Below are 19,818 nucleotides of genomic sequence, written 5' to 3' on the forward strand. Positions count from 1 at the left end.
TATGGTACAGAGGCGGTCATCCCCGCCGAGGTAGAAATTCCTTCCTTAAGGGTCATAGAAGAAGCAGAATTATATGATGCAGAATGGGTCAAGAGTCGCTACGAGCAGTTAGCCCTCATAGATGGGAAAAGGATGAACGCTGTTTGTCAAGGTCAATTATATCAAAACAGAATGTCCAGAGCCTTCAACAAGAGAGTCAAGCCAAGGAAGTTTACACCAGGACAGCTGGTGTTGAAGAAGATATCTCCATATCAAGATGAAGCCAAAGGGAAATTCTCTCCCAATTGGTAGGGTCCGTATATGGTGCATCGGGTTCTAATAGGAGGAGCCCTTATTCTCGCAGAAATGGACGGAGAATTCTGGCTGATGCCTATCAACGCAGACGCAGTAAAGCGATACTACATTTGATCATATTCTTTTCTTTCATGATATATTTTGAACTACGCCTGATCTGATTCTCGTTTAAGAGGGGATACGTAGGCAGCACTATGGGTTCGGTCACATTTTAATAAAAATTCCATCTTTTCCCCCGCTATTGGAACTGGGGCAGAATTTTGAGGAAGACCCTCAAAATTCCGAAGTCAGTCGTCAGTTTTCTCATCAGCACCAACCCAGCAAACTGGGGCAGAATTTTGAGGAGGGCCCTCAAAATTCTAGGATTGTTCCGTGTTCAGTCATCCAGCACAACCATCAACAGTGCCAGCCCAGTAAACAAGGGCAGAATTTTGAGGAGGACCCTCAAAATTCCGGAGCAAGTGAGGTTGTCGTGTCTTGAACCACGTTGCAGTTGTTGGTTCATCCCGAAATAATTAAGGAATTATTTTTACCTATATATACATGCACTTGCCTTATACTCACTAGGTCATTCCCGAATATCATTTGGATTGCATCATTTAGCAACGCTACCCCGTGATACACGATGCCAAAAGCTGGAGGATACGAACTAACCTCCCCCTATAAAACTCACAATTTTTCTTTGGATGCAGGAATTCAGGAAACGAATCAAAGTACATTTGCTCTTCATAATCAAAAACCCTCCAGAGGGTCACTATCCGCACTCGACACTCCCCAACCATCTTAATAGCGCAAACCGCTCACCAGAATTCAGGCCGCAAAAGCAAAACACACCCACTCTTTAGAGTCGAAACTTTCAAATCAATCACTCATTTCGCAAAAGTCTACTATCTACACCCAGCATTTCCCAGCAGTCATGATAGCGCAATCATCTATCAGCTAAAAGAACTTACTACTGTTCGTTTCTTTACATTTCTGCATTGTATAAGGCTATCTATCTGCCTGCCGAGACTAAGCTCTGCCTCCATTTGCATTTATGCATAAGGCTACTCTGTGCCTTTCGAGATTAAGCTCTACCTCAATATTGCATAAGGCTATCTATCTGCCTTCCGAGACTAAGCTCTGTCTCCATCTGCATTTTGCATAAGGCTACTCTCTGCCTTCCGAGGTTAAGCTCTACCTTCATATTGCATAAGGCTATCTATCTGTCTTCCGAGACTAAGCTCTGTCTCCATCTGTATTTTGCATAAGGCTACTCTCTGCCTTCCGAGGTTAAGCTCTACCTCCATATTGCATAAGGCTATCTATCTGCCTTCCGATACTAAGCTCTATCTCCATCTGCATTTTGCATAAGGCTACTCTCTGTCTTCCGAGGTTAAGCTCTACCTCCATATTGCATAAGGCTAGCTATCTGCCTTCCGAGACTAAGCTCTGTCTCCATCTGTATTTTTGAAATATCGCCACTTTATTTAAATTCTCGCTTCGGCTGAAATATCGCCTCCTGCTTTTTAAATTCTGGCCTTGGCTGAAAAATCGCCACTCTTTGCATTCATTCGGCTGAAAGATTGCCACCTTCTTATGGGCTGAAAAATCGCCAACTTATTCAAAGGCGTCATAGTTCGGAGGCACCATCTGCATAGCCCGAGAACATCATTACATGGCCTGCGAATCTTTATTTTATGCGCTTCATGGCCCAGGACATCATAGTCTGAGGACGTCATCCTAACCGTCCAAAGACAACATTCATGGTCCAACAGGAATTTGCATCACGTTTAAATTACGCAATATATATGCACATCGCACTTGCAGGTACTCCGGCTGGCTCACGGCTGGCTCAGCTATCCCGCTCTAGTTCTCCGCAGCCTGTCCGATTCCAAGCACCCTCTCAAACCTGACCGTCGCGACCGTTCGTTTAAATTTCCATCAGCATATTCCGCCAATGGCTCCTGAACTACATATGGCCTGATTCTTGTAAAACCAGGGACATGTAGGCAGCTCAGAAACCAGAGTACGGTCAAAATTCTTTTACAATTGCCATTTCCGGTCAAAATTGGTCATCTTGTCTTTTCCCAACAACTCTTTCATCCTTCTCGGGTAAAGAGGGGCAGCTGTTGATACCCAATTTTTCTCTGTGTATTTTTATACTCAAATTACTTTCAAAATAGCATATGTATATATATAAGCATCCCCAAGGGTTTTGGCATTTTTCCCAAATTCTTTAGGATTTTTAGAACCAATTTATGGCCTATTTTTGCACTATAAAATCCATTAATTATTCCCAAAACTTACCATTTTGGTGAATAATTTATTTCACTCTCACATTTGCGTCAAAATACAATTTACATGATTTTTGCATGATTTTACAAGTCCGTTTGGTATTTTTAAACTAAAATTGCATGAAATTGCAATTTTAGCCTACTTCTAGATTTAATAGCAATTTTATTACAAAATCAATCCTAATATTTTTAAATTAATACCTACATATTTTTTTATCAACCCAGTATTTTAAATTTGATTTTTAACATCTTTTACTATTTTTATAAATTCAAAAGGGAAAAATGGCTAGTTCAATTTTAGCCTCTTTTTGATTTCAATTACAGCCCAATTCTGACCCCAACTAACCCAATTGAACGACCCAATTACCCGACCCATTTCCAAACCCACCTGGCCATTGTTTTAATCCAGGCAGTTGATCATTTTGATCAACGACCACGATTTCCCCATTCCTTTTTAATTTCCCAACTACCCCTAACCCTAATTCATTTTTTTCACAAATAGCCGCCCTAAAATCCCTTCGTCTCCGAAATCCTCTCTAGCCCCTCTATTACCCTAGCCCTCTCCCACCGGCTTTCGCCATGTTCACCGGAACCCATGGCATCCTCAAGCCCTGGGTGGCCTGTACTCATCTCTATGTGCTCTTGTACACCTGCTACTGGAAGATTCAAGGTCTTACCTTGAAGATTTTCACTCAGATCGTCACTGATTCAAGTTTCACGGCCATCTCCGGCATGTCCAGGTCCTATGAGCCTATCTCTTACTCACCTGGCTCAGAGCAGACCCTTTTCCAGGCCTTTCTCACTTCTAGGGTTCTTCTAAAACCTTCGCCCTTCGAGGTTTTCCTATATTTCTCTAGATCCGCTCTAGATCCATGCTTGTTTTAAGGTTTTCAAAATGATTTCTTAAATCTCTTTCAAAAGTCTGGTTTCAAAGCAATTCATCTTCTCCGATTTAGGGTTTCTTTGATTTTACTCGTTCTACTGTGATTTTTATGTGGTTTCTTACTGTATTCGTATTACTGTGACTCCTGTTTCTTTCTACTTTGACTCCTATGTGTTTTCTTCTAATGTTTCCTTCTATTTTTCTTTTACTGTGTTTTCCCTCAGCATGTTTTCACGGAACAATTAAGTTCCTTTGGGTTTTCTATGTTTCCTCTTGCTTGATCTGATCGTTTTCGTCCCTACACTAGACTAATGACGAAAACCCTAGAATTTGGGGGTTTTCAGACCACGTGTATGTGACTTGCATGTTCTCACCTCTGAACTAGTTTGATTTCAATTTCTGAAAGTCATCTCTGTTTTCATATGGTTCTAACCTTTTTGCCAAAAGCTAAATTTTCCTTCTTTCACGTTTGAAGTTTTCCTATGCTCCTAATATACTATGATGTTCCCCCTAAAATGGTGTAAGCACGTGATTTTTTCCCAATATGAGAAATACTCGCAAAAAAAAAATGCAAAAAAATGATTTTTCTTGATGTGCAATTTTGAGTGTTTTTGTGATATTTTTGGATAATTATTTGTATTTGTCTGTGTTTGCTTATTTGTTAAATTAATATAAAATACAAAATATGTCGCATTTTGCATATAGGATTTAATTCTACAATTATTAGTAATTAAATTTGTTTTACAAAAAATTAAAAATTACAAAAATAGGCATCGTTTGCATTTTTAGCATTTAATGTCCAAATATACAATTTTATGCTTAATTAATACTTAATTGTGCGTTAATTGTTATTGGGAGTTAATTTGCACTTTTATAACTTAATTTAGTTCTTAATAATAGTTTAAGTATTTTTATAATTTAGTTTTAGAAAAATAAAAGAAGAAAAGAGAGCGAAAATATAAAGAAAGTCGGAATTAGGCCTCTTCTTCAATTTCAAGCCATAGGTCCAAAAAATGGCCCAATCTTCCCTACGACCCAGTCCATTTCGAACTGGGTCGACCCAGTCCATAACCCAACTCCCCCTCTTCATTTTCATTTTTTCATTTTTACAAAACAAAAACAAAACAAAACAAAAGAAAAAACCAAAAACCCTAAAAAACCTAAGAAACACATCCGCCCCCCCCCTCCCTTTGCTTCATCTTCTCCAACCTCCAACCCCCAACCTCAAGCAGCCATGGCATGGCTGTTCCTCCCCCCCCACACAGCCGGCCAAGCTTCCAAGTAAACCCCACTCCACGTTCGTCACCTCCGAACAACCCCTCACCGCCGGACATAACCCCAAACGACCACAGTCCTTTAACACCAAAGCTCAACCACGATTTGTAACGTCGTCCGCTGCTTCACCTTCTTCAGTCGCTGCCCAGCAGCTTTGCTACATCCAAACAGACCCCATGGCTACTGTCTCGTCTTCTCCGGCGTCGAGTTGCTGCCTTAGCTTCGACCTCCATCGCACATGGCTGCCTAGTCGTGGTAGTTTGTTTCCGTCCCCTCCATCATGCTGCTGCTGCTCGTAACCATGGCTGTCTGGTCGTGGTAGTTGTTTCCGTCCCCTCCATCGTGCTGCTGCTACCGTTGCTAGTTCGCCGGAGCTGGGTCGTCGTTGCTGCTGCCGGCGCTGCTGCTTCACGTTCCATGCTTCGGCTCTTGCTTCGTCTTCTTCGTTATGTCAAAGTTTCGTTGGTTTCATTTAGAGTTCGTTCGATGTTCGTCGTTGGTCATTTACGGTTAGTTGTTCTAAGTTTTATTTTTGTCCATATTTTTGTTTGATATTTTCCGAATCCAAACTCGTTAAATGATTCAATTCTTGTCTTGTTCGTTGTTCATCGTTGAAATAATTTTCTAGTGTGTTCATGTGTTTGATTGAATTAATTTTCAGATTTCAAATGATAAATTAATTAAGTGGTTTTTCATGTTTATTTCATATTTGTTTTATTGTTTAGGTAAGAATTTGTTAGTTTGATGTTTGTTAGATTCAAATTGAAATTTAATTAACTATTTCTTCAATTTGTTTCATGTGTTTATGTATTGTTAGAAATTGTTAATATTGTTAAGTTCAAGTTTAAGTTCATAATTGTTTCTACGTCGATCTTGTTATTTGTTTAAAGAATTTAGTTGTGTTAGAGAAATATGTTGGTTTAATCGTTTAAATCCATCATGCTTGTGTTAAAATAGATTCATTCATGTTCATACTTTGTTTGGATGATCTTGAATCCGAATTTTGTATAGTTTGATTTCTTGTTTACCATTTATGATTATTGTTTGAATTGTTCTCATAATCTTGTTTAAAGTTTAATATAAGAATTGTTTGTTGTAATGTTGTTAGAGTTGATGTTAAGTTCAATATGATTGAATTTAGAAATCTTCATACTTTGTTTGTTGTTGTTGTTGAATCCGAAAATAGGATTGTTTGTTGCTAAAATATTGTTCAATCAAATTTTAGTTGTTCTTTGTTGTTCAATTCGTGTTCATGTGATATTGTTGTTATGATGTTCATCCATGTTCATATTGTTGTTTGAACATTGTTAGAAATTGATCATATTGTCTATATTTTGGTTAAGATTGATTAATTGATGTGTTATAGCTGATGGGTAGTTTGGTAAATTTGTAGTACGTTCAGGGGTAGTTTGGTAATTTCAGTAAGGTCGGAGGGGGTAGTTTAGGAATTGTACATTTTGAAATTGTTTATTTGAAGCATGGGGGACAAAATGAAATGGGGTGGGTTGTGATATGATTATTTAATATAAAGGGGGGACAAGATTTAAATTAAAGGGGAATCTTGCATTATTTTAAATAAAGCATGGGAGGACAAAATATAATGGGGTGGTGTGATATGTTTATTTAATGTAATGGGGATGAGTGGAAAGATAATGGGTTGGGTAGAGAAAAAGTATTGATTTTAATTAATTAAAAGGTTTATGGGATGTGTTATATATGTGAAGTCTTGAAGACAAAGAAGGAAGAGAGAATACATATAGAGAGAAGAAATAGGGAGAGAGATACGAAAAAAATACACACACAGATAGAGAGAAAAATTCCGAAAAATATTTAAGCTTTCAAAATAAAAATAAAACTAAAAAAAATCTACTGCTTTCTTTCTTTGTTTGAAATTAGTATTAATGTTTGTTATTTCATTTAAAGCTTAAAGCTTTTGTTTTTGGGATTACTACTCCACCGGTCTGCTACTGGGTTGTTACTGTTGCTGGGCAGTTGTTGCTATTGTACTGTTATTATTGCTGCTGATTCTCATCATCATTTTCTTTTGCTTCCAATATCAGGTACATATCTGAAAATTCATGTCATGAAAAGCTTCAACATGGCAAGTAAATGAAGTTTGATTATAAGGATGTCTGCTACTCATTTAAATTTCATTAGTTTAAGTTTCAGTTTTGTTTTAGTTGGTTAATATAGTATTAAATCAATTGGTAGATTACTTCTCTTTCTTAATAACAAATGACTTAGTTATTTTAGGAACGCGATCAACTCATTTCTTTTAATATATGAAATAATGTCAATGATTTTTTTACAAAATATAGAGTTAGTGTTTGCAAATATTCGCATAGGCAGAATATAAGAATTGGTTTATTTATCTCAAACCAAATCTTCGTAAGCAAAATTAACCAAACAATTATAACCTCGGACTAAAAACAAGTGGTGTAAAAGAAGGATGAGATTTATAGATTGTAACATTTTAAGTCAAAAAATGTGTAAATAGCGTTTGCTCCAAATATAACAATGAAAATTCTTCAAAAAATATTACTTCATTTATTAAATCAATTGTTTTCCTAAGTTTATACGCAATTCGCTTTTTTGGGTAGATAAATATTGTATTTACCATAAAAATGGTAGTATTAATCATACGTTGTTTATTTTTATTTTATTTTTATTTTTCTCTTTAAACCCATGGTTTTTGAGGAATATAATTCACACGTAAAAAGATAATTTGCGGTCAACACTTAATGAATTGTGAATTCTTTTCAAGGAATTTAGAGGCATCTCAAATAGTGATTTCTCATGGCTCTTACATTTAAAAATAGATGGATGCAATAAACATTTGTAGAGAATTTATATTACTGTCAAGAATATTTGCATAATTAAGGATGCGTTCGCGTGACTTGATTATACTTCTAAAGGCGATTCGGATTATGCGTTCGCACAACTTCGAGCAAATTTTTGATAAAAGGGGTTCTTAGGAGATCATCAATATTAATTTCATATAACCCGAGATGTGCAGTTCACTATTTAATCATACAAGAGCAACAGACGTTCTTAATTTTATTTAAGCGCAATTTCGAACTTAAGTCTATTTTTATAATAATAAAAAAAAATTCGAAAAAAAAATAATAATTATATTATCAATATCATTGTGTACACATGCGCGTGACACAACTCCGCATGTTTTAAAAATATAATTTATAACACGAATATACGTACGCGTGATTCGATTCAAAGAAGGGTCTTCAAATATAAATAGAAGCGGTAACAATAAAATCATGCAATAAAAATGTATTTTACAAATCAAAATAATCAAGCCGAATATAACAGTTGAGCGACCGTGCTAGAACCACGGAACTCGAGAATGCCTAACACCTTCTCCCGGGTTAACAGAATTCCTTATCCGGATTTCTGGTGCGCAGACTGTTAAATAGACAGAGTCATATTCTCCTCGATTCAGGGATTAAAACCGGTGACTTGGGACGCCTTAAAATTCCCAGGTGGCGACTCTGAAACAAACAAACAAATCCCGTTTCGACTGTCCTTTAATTGGAGAAAACTCCCTTGTACCCTCGCGGGCGCGGAAAAGGAGGTGCGACAGCTCTGGCGACTCTGCTGGGGATGATACTATGAACCACTGGTTCAGGGTTAGAAATTTGAGCTTAAAATAATTGTTATAGTTGGCTTTATTTATTATCTGATTTTTTTTATATATGCCCAATGTGCTAAATGACACTTTTACCGCTTTAATATTATTTGAATTATGAATATATACAACTGCTACGAAACCCCCTTCTTTCTGAGTCTTCTAAATTTATGGTGCACACGTGCGCGTGGCCCACCTTTCTGTTAAAGTCATACCAAATAAGACGAAGTTGGGACAAGTAACTAGGCCGGGTAGACTTTCGTGCTCCCGGTACGTTGCCCCCGCTTCGGCTCAAACTGTCCGTTTGGGTAAGCCAGGGCTAGATCAATATGCCTCAGGTTTTTTCACTTAGAATAACTCAGCTTCATGCCGGATCCCTAGTAGGAGTGATTGTTTGCATCACGTGCATTTGACTTTGGAGACTCAACACAGGGGTTGGGTCTGTCTAGGATAGGTGTACCAAAAAAATGACCATCCTGATGCATCTTACTTGCTGCTACTTGCGCATTTATTTGATCCGGATTTGTGTGTTGACTGACTTTTGAATATCATGAATAATATTTTAAAATTGAAAAAAAGAAATAGCGGTTAGGGAATTGACTGTTTATTTTTGAAAAAAAAACCAATGCCCAAATACTGTCAAAACTCTGCCGAAATTTTGAGAAAATGAAAAAAAATGTCTTATTAGTTTGTTTTATTAAAACCAAAGAAAAAATAGAAAGAAAAAAAAATCGTTGTTCTGTCTTATTATATATATATATATATATATATATATATATATATATATATATATATATATATATATATATATAAGGAAAATAGTTTGTCTTCCCCTGAAAATGAAAATGAAAAAGAGTCTTGTTTTAAAATGAGTTTTTATTTATTTATTTGTTTAGATACCAAAATAAAAATAACTAATAAAATAAAAAGAGTCGCGTCGAAAGTGGTTTTATTATTTGTTGCAAATATGTATATATATAAAAATCCAAAAAGTTGTTCTTTATTTCCAAAAAATGTATATATATCTTTATTTGTTGCAAAAATATTTGTCGTGCCAAATGTCTAGAAAAGTTTTTTTTAGACTCTCAATTTTCAAAACAAAAAAAAATCCAAAAAAAATTTTCCGTTATTGACTTCTTTAGAAAGTCTTTTTAATTATTAAAAAAAATATATATATATATATAATAAAATAAAACAAATTTGAAAATATTTTCCTTCTTCTTTAAAAATTGAAAAGAAAATTCAAAATTCAAAAAAAATATATTTTTTAGAAAGCATTTCTTTTATCAAAAGTAAAATTCCAAAAATATTTTTTTTCTTTAGAATAAAAAAAAAGACAAATGGAAATTCGAAAAAAAAAAATTCCTTTTACTTTTGAAATTCTCAAAGTTCAAATCAAAAGAAAAGGAATTTTTACGAGTTTTTCTTTCAAAAAGAAATCAATCAAAAAAAATATATATACTTCCTTTGAGCAGTTCTTTCACAGTTCCAATAAAAAAAATATTAGTTCATTTACTTATTCACGAGGCCCGAACTACGCGGGTTTGATTCTCACCGGATGTGAGATACGTAGGCAACCCTCATCGGGTCCAACCCCCTTTTGCTAAAATAAGCCAAAAACTAATAAATAAATAAAAACGTGTCAAAATTTTAATTTTGTCATAAATAAGTCGGGCAGTGTCCAGCCTCCCCTTTTGCTAAAAAATAGGCAAAAAAAAATATGTCAAATTTTAATTTTGTCATAAAGAAGTCGGGTGACGCTGTTTTATCAAGGCATAGCCGAATGTTCCCGAAAGGGACGCCGGAAGGCTGACTTTGCATAAACAGCCACCTTTGGGTCATTTTTTAAAAATTTGGTCCAGTTGACCCACACAGCCTTAAAAAATCTTCGTCCCCAAGGCGCTGAAGGGCCGTGTTGCAACACCTGGTTTTTATTGTAATTTGAAAAAAAACAAAGAGTCAGCGGTCAGGTGAATACCGTTTGAATTTTGTCATAATAAGTCGAGCCAGCTTCGGCCGCGTCTTAAATCGTTCTTGCCGAAATAGCCTCAGAGTATCTTTCAGTTGTCGAAAGGCTATTTTCGTAAAAGAATGGACAAGTGTGTAAAGTGTCATAAAATAATCCTCTCCGGCCTCAAAATTTGGAAGGGGCCACATTTGCAAAAATAACCGTTTGGTTGCATTTGTCAAATGGAGAAAGGAAGCTGGCCGTTTGTTTTGGAGTTTGTAAAACTTTTGATTATAATATGTGGGTCGTTTGATTTTCAAGTTTGCAGGTTATTTTTAAACCTTTGAAACCCAATATGAAAATTGAAAAAAAAATGATTAGTATTGCTTATCTTTTACTGGTCCGAACTACGCAAGGTCTGATTCATGCGGGGTCATGATACGTAGGCAATCTCCATAAGATTCGACCACAACAAATAATGAAAAAATGAATGAAAAAAATCGGAAAAAAAAGAAAAAAAGGATGTTGCTAGTAATAAGAACCGACTGAGTCCATTCTAACATGTTTTATTTTGAATTGTGAAGAAAGTTGAGTTGGTCGGTTTGTTCAGAGGGTTCAACAAGAGTCTACTGTGCCGAAAAAAATAGAATACTGAAACAGCAAATGACCGGAGGGTGTCAAGCATGGGCCAGTGGGCAAGGACAGCCTCGTCATGAGTCACAATTTGCGACACAACAAGAGCAGTACCACTCTCCTAAGTACCACCCGTACTCGTTTGATCTTCCTGCAAAGATTGAAGAGCCTGCCCGAAAGATGGTACAAGAAGAAATGACCCAAAGAGTGAAAAACTTAGAACAATGGTTGAAAAACAGGCAAGGGTTGTCTGGTCAAAAGAGTGTTGCCTTCAAAGATCTATGTATGTTCCCCGATGTCCACTTGCCGCCTGGTTTCAAGACTCCCAAATTTGAAAAGTACGATGGACATGGAGATCCCATTGCCCACCTGAAAAGGTATTGCAATCAATTGAGAGGTGCGGGAAGAAATGAAGAATTGTTGATGGCTTATTTTGTGGAAAGCCTTACGGGAGTAACTTCCGAATGGTTTATGGATCAAGACACGTCTCGCTGGTATGTCTGGGACGACATGGCACAATCATTTGTCAAACAGTTCCAATACAGCGTCGACATTGCCCCAGATCGCATTTCCCTTTCAAACTTGAAGAAGAAACCAAGTGAAAGTTTCAGGGAATATGCCATTAAATGGAGAGAGCAAGCAGCTCGAGTTAAGCCACCCATGGATGACCACGAGCTAATAACTGTTTTCCTTCAAGCGCAAGAGCCAGATTACTTTCAGAACATGATGTCCGCAGTTGGCAAATCCTTTTCAGAAGCAATCAAAATGGGAGAAATAATAGAGAATGGTCTTAAGACCGGAAAAATTATAAGTCAAGCAGTTTTTAAAGCTGCAACTCATGCTGTCCGGGTTGAGTCTGATAATTTTTGCGACACAAATGAGAAGATTGAAGAAATCATGATGACATCAGGGTCAAGAAGAGGTCCTAAGAGAACATCTCGAAGGTATGAGCAGCCTCCTAAAGTTATCTATGAATCCCCTGAGCAATATTATCCCCCTCAGAACCCACAACACTCTATTGTTCCACCTCAGTATGTTGCCCGGCCACCAAAACGCCCCAGAAGGCGAGCACAAGCATCACAAAATCTCCAGAAGCCTCCACATAACTTTCAGGTGCCCTATAACCCACATCCAAGCCAGAAGTATAAAGGGGAACGAAGGTTGAAAGATAATTTTACACCAATAGGAGAGTCCTATGAAAGCTTATTTGAGAGGTTAAAGCATCACGACATGATTGCATCTATTCCTCCAAATCATCTGGACACACGTGCAAGAAGCTTTGACCCTTCTAAAAGGTGTGAATACCATTCCAATGCCCAGGGGCACAATGTTGAAAGTTGTCGGGATTTGAAAAAAGAAATAGAAAGGATGATCCAGGAAAATCTGATTGTAATCCAAGGTAATGACACCCAGAATATCGCGCAGAATCCTTTACCTGCACATCATGATGCACACTTTATGGGGAGGATGCCTGGTAACATGGGATTTTAGAGTCATCCCGGAAAGTCGCTAACCGATGATAATGATATCGAAGTTGGAAATGGTCTGGACAATATTGCAAAGCTCAGTGGCTAAAGATGCCAACTTTGATAAAATGGGAGGACACTCCGTTCCTTGGTTAGCAAGAGAGAAGCTTGTGGTGGCTTATTTTGTTGTCATTTCTGTTGTCCGGATTATTCTTAGGGTTGTAATCCGAATATTGTCTTGTGTCAAACCTTCTTATCTTTCCATTTTTGTCGTATCAGTTTGTTTAAGTCTCGTTGATGTTGTGTTAAGATTTTATTCTGGTTGTGTTGTTTGTTTTTCTAACCATTTCGCCGGAAATCTAATACAAAAGCCGGTCTTTTATTATTTCCAGTCATCTTTTTATTTAGTCCTTTTGTCATTTTCGTTCAATGCCGATTCTAGGGACATGACATGCGCACACAGTTTGAGCCTAGTCTTTAAAGTTAATCATAAAACCCTGGAGAAGTGATCAAAGCATTTAAGGGAAATAAGAACGGTTTGAGATTATTTGAAGCCCGAGTCATGTGGAACTGGGGCAAGTTAAACATAAAGAAAACCGTTAAATGCAGGTTTCGCCAAATTGGCATGAGGGTCGTTCATGAGAATGAGAGTGAGAGTGTCGCCCAGCAGTGCTTTAGAAATGACAAATGAAAAAGCAAGTGTTTAACATAATTGTCAAATCCAGCACCATCGGAAGAGACTATAAATCTATGTTCAATAGTGTTGTTTGCACTCGGCATGTTTTGAAGACTGGAATGACGAAGGCATTTTGTTCTGCTACCTAAACACTTTATCCTTCGTTACCCCTTTTGAGCCTTATTTATTTTCTTTCATACCCCTCGTTCGGAATCAATAGCAATGACTAGGAAATACGAGCCTGGAAGGTAAAGAAAAAATCAAAAAAAAAAAACAACGAAAAAAGAAAAAGAAAAATGAAAAAAAAAACAAAAGAAAGTCAAATGAAAAAGAGGAATTGGGAACTACGTTTGACCTGATTCCTCAAAGAGGATACGTAGGCGCTTCACGACTCGGTCATAGGGTGCATAGTATGCATAGTGTGCATGGTGTTAAAAAGTAAAAAAAAATATTTATAAATAAATAATCCCCAAGCAAGAAACTGGGGCAAGGGTTGCGCTCGTGGTAAGCAAAATTGGTTCCGAAGGTTGTAATTTTAAAACCCCATATTTATTTTGTTTTTTGAGTCTTTAATACCCTTTCTTTCTAAACCTATCCAAAAAAACCACATTACGGTCCAAAGAAAGACCTTCTGACCAGTCTGCAAAAGATGCCAAGTCAGACAAATGAGAGTCTTACCGGCGAACATAATATTTTGTTCCACAGCAGAAAGGACTCTAATCTCCAGCAAAGAGAGTCATACCGTCAACATTCCAAATCCCCAGCTGGAAAGTGATATAAATGAGAGAGTCTTATTGGTGAAAACCTTCACAGGCACCATAAGGCGATGAAAGCTGAGAGAAAAACCAAAATGAGAGAGACTTGATAGTGAAAACCTTTTGGGCACTACAAGTCGAATAAGATTGAGAATCAAATGGGGAATTGCCAATTGAAGGTCTTGAAAAATGATTGATGGCAGAGGATAGGCCACATGTGCATGTCATGACCATTAGAGTCGGTATTTGCGTTTGATAGGTTTTTATTTATAGTTTCTTTTATTAAAGAGTCATCTTTTTCCGTTGTCTTTTATTCTGTTTCCTTTTATCTTTTCCTTTCATAGAAATTTCCCCAGTAGAGTCTGTTTGGTTAGAACCAGTGGGAAATGACTTCAAAATAGGCTCAGCTTTCCAAGATAAGATCTGGCTAGTACATCCAAGTGGTATAGTCAGCAAGGAACAAGCACAAGGCCAGTGTCAAGAAAGATATCCCCAGCAAAAGGGAATTGACAAAAGGATTGACAAGTGTCAAGAGGGATATCCTTGCCGAAATCAAAGGTTATTAAACCTCAAAGCCCGTGGACAAATCAAGGAGAGCAATAAGCATGACTTGGAAAATTCATGCGAGACTAAAAGGTCGGAAAAATGCAAGTCTCCGAGCCATGCCATGAAAGAAGAGGGATATCCCTAGCAGAAAAGGATTATCCTCAGCAAATAATATCGTCCCTTGTGGAATGCAGAGCAAGGAAGGAGAAAGGGGAAAGCCATCCCAAGTAGGAGTATCGCAACCAACCACCGCGTTTTAAACTAACAAATTTTGTTTAAAACGGGTAAAAGAAATGGCATTGATGACAGAAATGCATGCCATAAGGGAGACTGCAAAACTGGGGCAGAAAATTTTCCTTTCATTTGGAAAATTTTCTGGAAGTCAGGTACCCATTTGAGGAAGAATAAAAAATAACACCAGTCTCAAGGGAAGTGGTCTTTGAACTAGTGTTGCCCCATTATAATAAGTTTCCAATGGAGGAAATTGATCCCCAGCAGACAGAACAAAGGGATGACATTTGTGCTCAGAAAAACAAAAGCCATTATCATCCCTAGGAGCTTCCAGAAGAATGAAGCATCGATTTGAAGGGATAAAATTCCCCAGCAACGTTATCCTCAACGACGTTATCCCAAGAAGATAACACTTTTATCCCCAGCAGTGTTGAGAGAAAATAAATTCTGAAAAAAAAATTGAATTTGAAGGAGGGGAAGAAAGAAAACTACCGCAGTGGTATTATCCCCAGCAAGCAAGAACAAAGCAGCGCGAAGGAAGGAGAAAAGAAAAGAAGGAATTACGAAGGTAAGTTTCTCAAATCATTGATCTTTACATTTTTCTCCTAGGATAAAAAGTCCTAGTCTGATGAATTTACCTCCCGATAAAATCTTGGTCCGATGAAATTTTTCTCCCAAGATAAGATATCAAATCTTAGTCGGATGAATCTTTCTCCTAAGATCACAACAAAATGGACCTAGTCTGACGATTTATCTCCTAGAGTCAAATCTTGGTCTGATGAAATTGTTCTCCCAAGATAAAATCTTAGTCGGATGAATCTTTCTCCTAAGATCACAACAAAATGGACCTAGTCTGACGATTTATCTCCTAGAGTCAAAATCTTGGTCTGATGAAATTGTTCTCCCAAGATAAAATCTTAGTCGGATGAATCTTTCTCCTAAGATCACAACAAATGGACCTAGTCTGACGATTTATCTCCTAGAGTCAAAATCTTGGTCTGATGAAATTGTTCTCCCAAGATAAAATCTTAGTCGGATGAATCTTTCTCCTAAGATCACAACAAATGGACCTAGTCTGACGATTTATCTCCTAGAGTCAAAATCTTGGTCTGATGAAATTGTTCTCCCAAGATAAAATCTTAGTCGGATGAATCTTTCTCCTAAGATCACAACAAAATGGACCTAGTCTGACGATTTATCTCCTAGAGTCACAATCTTGGTCTGATGAAATTTTTCTCCCAAGATAAGATATCAAATCTTAGTCCGATGAATCTTTCTCCTAAGATAAGATATCAAATCCTAGTTTGATGAATTTTCTCCTAGGATAATTTGAAAAAAAGAAGAAGTTTGAATTTGAAAAAAAAGAAGAAGTTGTTGAAGTCAGTAGCCCCCTGAAGAATAGAATGGCGATTTAGTGTTTGAAATCTTGCCAACCTAAAGAAAGGAATGGCGATGTATGGTTTGAAGTCAGGAGCCCGCCTGAAGAGAGGAATGGCGATTATTTTCAAAGTTGTTGTTGAAGTCAGGAGCCCGCCTGAAGAGAGGAATGGCGATTTATTTTCAAAATTGTTGTTGAAGTCAGGAGCCCGCCTGAAGAAAGGAAAGGCATTTATTTTAAAAGTTGTGTATTTGAAGTCAGGAGCCCGCCTGAAGAGAGGAATGGCGCTTATTTTTAAAAGTTGTTGTTGATGTTGGGAGCCCGCCCAGATAACAGAGGCATACATTTCAGTCTTTACATTTCAGTTGTTGAAGTTGGGAGCCCGCCCATAGAACAGAGGCATACATTTCAGTCTTTACATTTCAAGCATTGAAGTTGGGAGCCCGCCCAGATAACAGAGGCATACATTTCAAGTCTTTAATTTTCAAGTATTGAAGTTGGGAGCCCGCCCAGATAACAGAGGCATACATTTTAAGATCAAGTCAGAGGACAATAAAACAGAGGGTTACAATAGGAATCCCCAGCAGGAAACAATAAAATTCCCCGGCACCGGGAAGCAGAAGGTTGCAACAAGAGGTCACAGCACAAACTCAAGTGCATGTGTCAAAAAGAAGAAAAGCACCGGAAAAAATGCAAGTAGACAAGAAAGCAAGGCAACAAGAAAAATTGCAGTATATCTTAACTTCTTGTTTTTTTAAGCATGATGTAACAAGGAGATCGGTAAGCAGTGGTAATAGCATGCAACAACAGTAACATTACAGTCCAACGGTAGTCCCAGCTACCAAAGCTTCCCGAACTACATTGACCTGATTCCTGTTTAGCCCAGGATATGTAGGAAACCTTTGAAGCAAAGGTTCGGTCAAATCTTTTTCAAAAAATGCTTCACACGGAGTACTCGGATGGGCAAAAATCGCTCGCTTTATCTTTGCACGAAAACCCTTCGTGTCTTCGGGCAAAGAGGGGCAGCTGTAAGCACGTGATTTTTGCCCAATATGAGAATTAATCCCAAAAAATTCAAAAATAAAATGATTTTTCTTTGGTGTGCAATTTTGTGATATTTTGTGATATTTTGAAGAATTATTTGTATTTGTCTGTGCGTGTTTATTCGCTAAATTAATAAAAAATACAAAAATATGTCGCATTTTGCATGTAGGATTTAATTCTACAATTGTTAGTAATTAAAATTGTTTTACAAAAATTAAAAATTACAAAAATAGGCATCGTTTGCATTTTTAGCATTTAATGTCCAAATATACAATTTTATGCTTAATTAATACTTAATTGTGCGTTAATTGTTATTGGGAGTTAATTTGCGCCTTTATAACTTAATTTAGTTCTTAATAATAGTTTAAGTATTTTTATAATTTAGTTTTAGAAAAACAAAAGAAGAAAAGAGAGCGAAAATATAAAGAAAGTCGGAATTAGGCCTCTTTTTCAATTTCAAGCCACAGGCCCAAAAAAATGGCCCAATCTTCCCTACGACCCAGTCCATTTCGAACTGGGTCGACCCAGTCCATAACCCAAAAGACCCAATACCCCTATCTTGCATTTCAAAGACACAAAACAAAACAAAAAAAAAACCCAAAAACCCTAAAAATGACCTAAGTCATCCGCCCCCCCTATCATTCTTCTTCTTCTTTTCTTCTTTCTTCATCTTACACAACCATGGCTGCCCTAAAACCTCACCTCCCATGGTTGCGCTTACCTTCTTCTTCGTCCACTCAGAACAACCAACGTCACCACCATCCACGTCGACCTCCCCGTTGCATCGCCGGAAAACCCTCAATCAAAAAAGAAAAAATATCAAACCCACCGCTGCCCGCTTCATCCCCGTCGTCACTGAGCTTCGCCATCAACATCCATGGCTGACCTCCACCAGCATCACGTCCAAACCACCACCAAACACCACTGTTACACCCAGTCGCTTGGCCCGTCGACCCTACTGTTCCGTCGCCTCCTTCCACTGTTACACCCAGTCGCTTCCATGGCCAAGCTCATCGTCGACCAGCTGCTCAGGTTGCTGCGTCCTTCTCCTTTGATGTCCTTAAGCCGAACAAGTCGACGCCACTGTGTCACGCTGCTGCCCATGTCCAGCTGCGACGAGCGTCCATGGCTACTCCAAGCTCGCGCTACTGCTTTTGTCTCTCGCTGCTGCCCTTGTTTCTGAAACACCATGGATTCCATGGATGCGGCTCGTCGCTGCTTACTCCGTCGCTAGCCAAACACACGAACAACTGCTTCAGTCTCCGAACTACTGCTGCTCGCGTTTCTGGTAGTTGAATTCGCTGGCCATGGCAGCATCGTCATTAGCTGCTTCTGCCTCCTTCGTCATCCCGTTTGCTACTGCTTCATCGTCCAGATTTTGCTATTGTCCTGTTTCTTCAGTTACTTCTTAATCGCGTTCGTCATCGTTGGTTCGAGCTTTGGTCGAGGCTCGTCAAGTTCGTTGTTGGTTTAGTCGTTTGTTCGTCGTCCATCTCCGGTTAGTAGATTTTTGAATTTTATTTTGTCCGCATTTCGTTTTGATATTTTCGAATCTAAAATCGGCAAAGGTTTGTTTTGTTTATCGTTTGAATTAATTTTTAGTTCATGTTCATGTGTTGTTTGTTAAATTAATTTTTCAGATTCCAAATGAAAGATTAATTAGTTATTTTTCATGTTTATTTCATGTTTGTATTGTTGTTTAAGTGAATATTTGTTAGTTTAATGTTTGTTAGATTCAAATTGGAATTTAATTAATTATCTCTTCAATTTGTCTCATGTTGTTATGTATTTTCCGGAAATTAGTAATGTTGTTTGAATCATTGAATCTGTCATGTTTTGTTGCTTAAAGATAGATTTAATTCATGTTCGTCTTGGTTTGAAGTTCATGTTTAAATCCAGTGATTTAATGTGAGTTTATGTTTGTTCGTGATTTGTTGATTTAATTTGAATCATGCATATTGTTGTTGGTATTGTTGTATCTTTGTTCATCCATTGATGATCTAAATTAACCAGGATTGGTTCCCGATATGGTTGATTTATTTCCATTAATTTGGAGTTTGTATTGTTCATCATGTTCATGTAAATTGTTGTTGAAGATTGTTGAAGAATTGGTCATCTTGACTATATTTTGGTTGAGTTATGATTAATTGATTGTTTAGAGCAGATGGGTAATTTGGTAAATTTGTAGTACGTTCAGGGGTAGTTTGGTAATTTCAGTAAGGTCGGAAGGGGTAGTTTAGGAATTGTACATTTTGAAATTGTTTATTTGAAGCATGGGGGACAAAATGAAATGGGGTGGGTTGTGATATGATTATTTAATATAAAGGGGGGACAAGATTTAAATTAAAGGGGAATCTTGCATTATTTTAAATAAAGCATGGGGGACAAAATATAATGGGGTGATGTGATATATTTATTTAATGTAATGGGGATGAGTGGAAAGATAATGGGTTGGGTAGAGAAAAAGTATTGATTTAATTGATTAAAAGATTTATGGGATGGGATTATATATATGTGAAGTCTTGAACACAAGACACAACAAGAATACTGATAGAGAGAAAAAAACGGACAGAGAATAGAAGAGAAAAAAATTCCGAAAAATATTTAAGCTTTCAAAATAAAAATAAAACTAAAAAAAATCTATTGCTTTCTTTCTTTGTTTGAAATTAGTATTAATGGTTGTTATTTCATTTAAAGCTTAAAGCTTTTGTTTTTGGGATTACTACTCCACCGGTCTGCTACTGGGTTGTTACTGTTGCTGGGCAGTTGT

Source organism: Nicotiana tabacum, chromosome 1 (genome assembly GCF_000715075.1).
Source record: "Nicotiana tabacum cultivar K326 chromosome 1, ASM71507v2, whole genome shotgun sequence".
In the NCBI taxonomy this organism is placed as follows: domain Eukaryota; kingdom Viridiplantae; phylum Streptophyta; class Magnoliopsida; order Solanales; family Solanaceae; genus Nicotiana; species Nicotiana tabacum.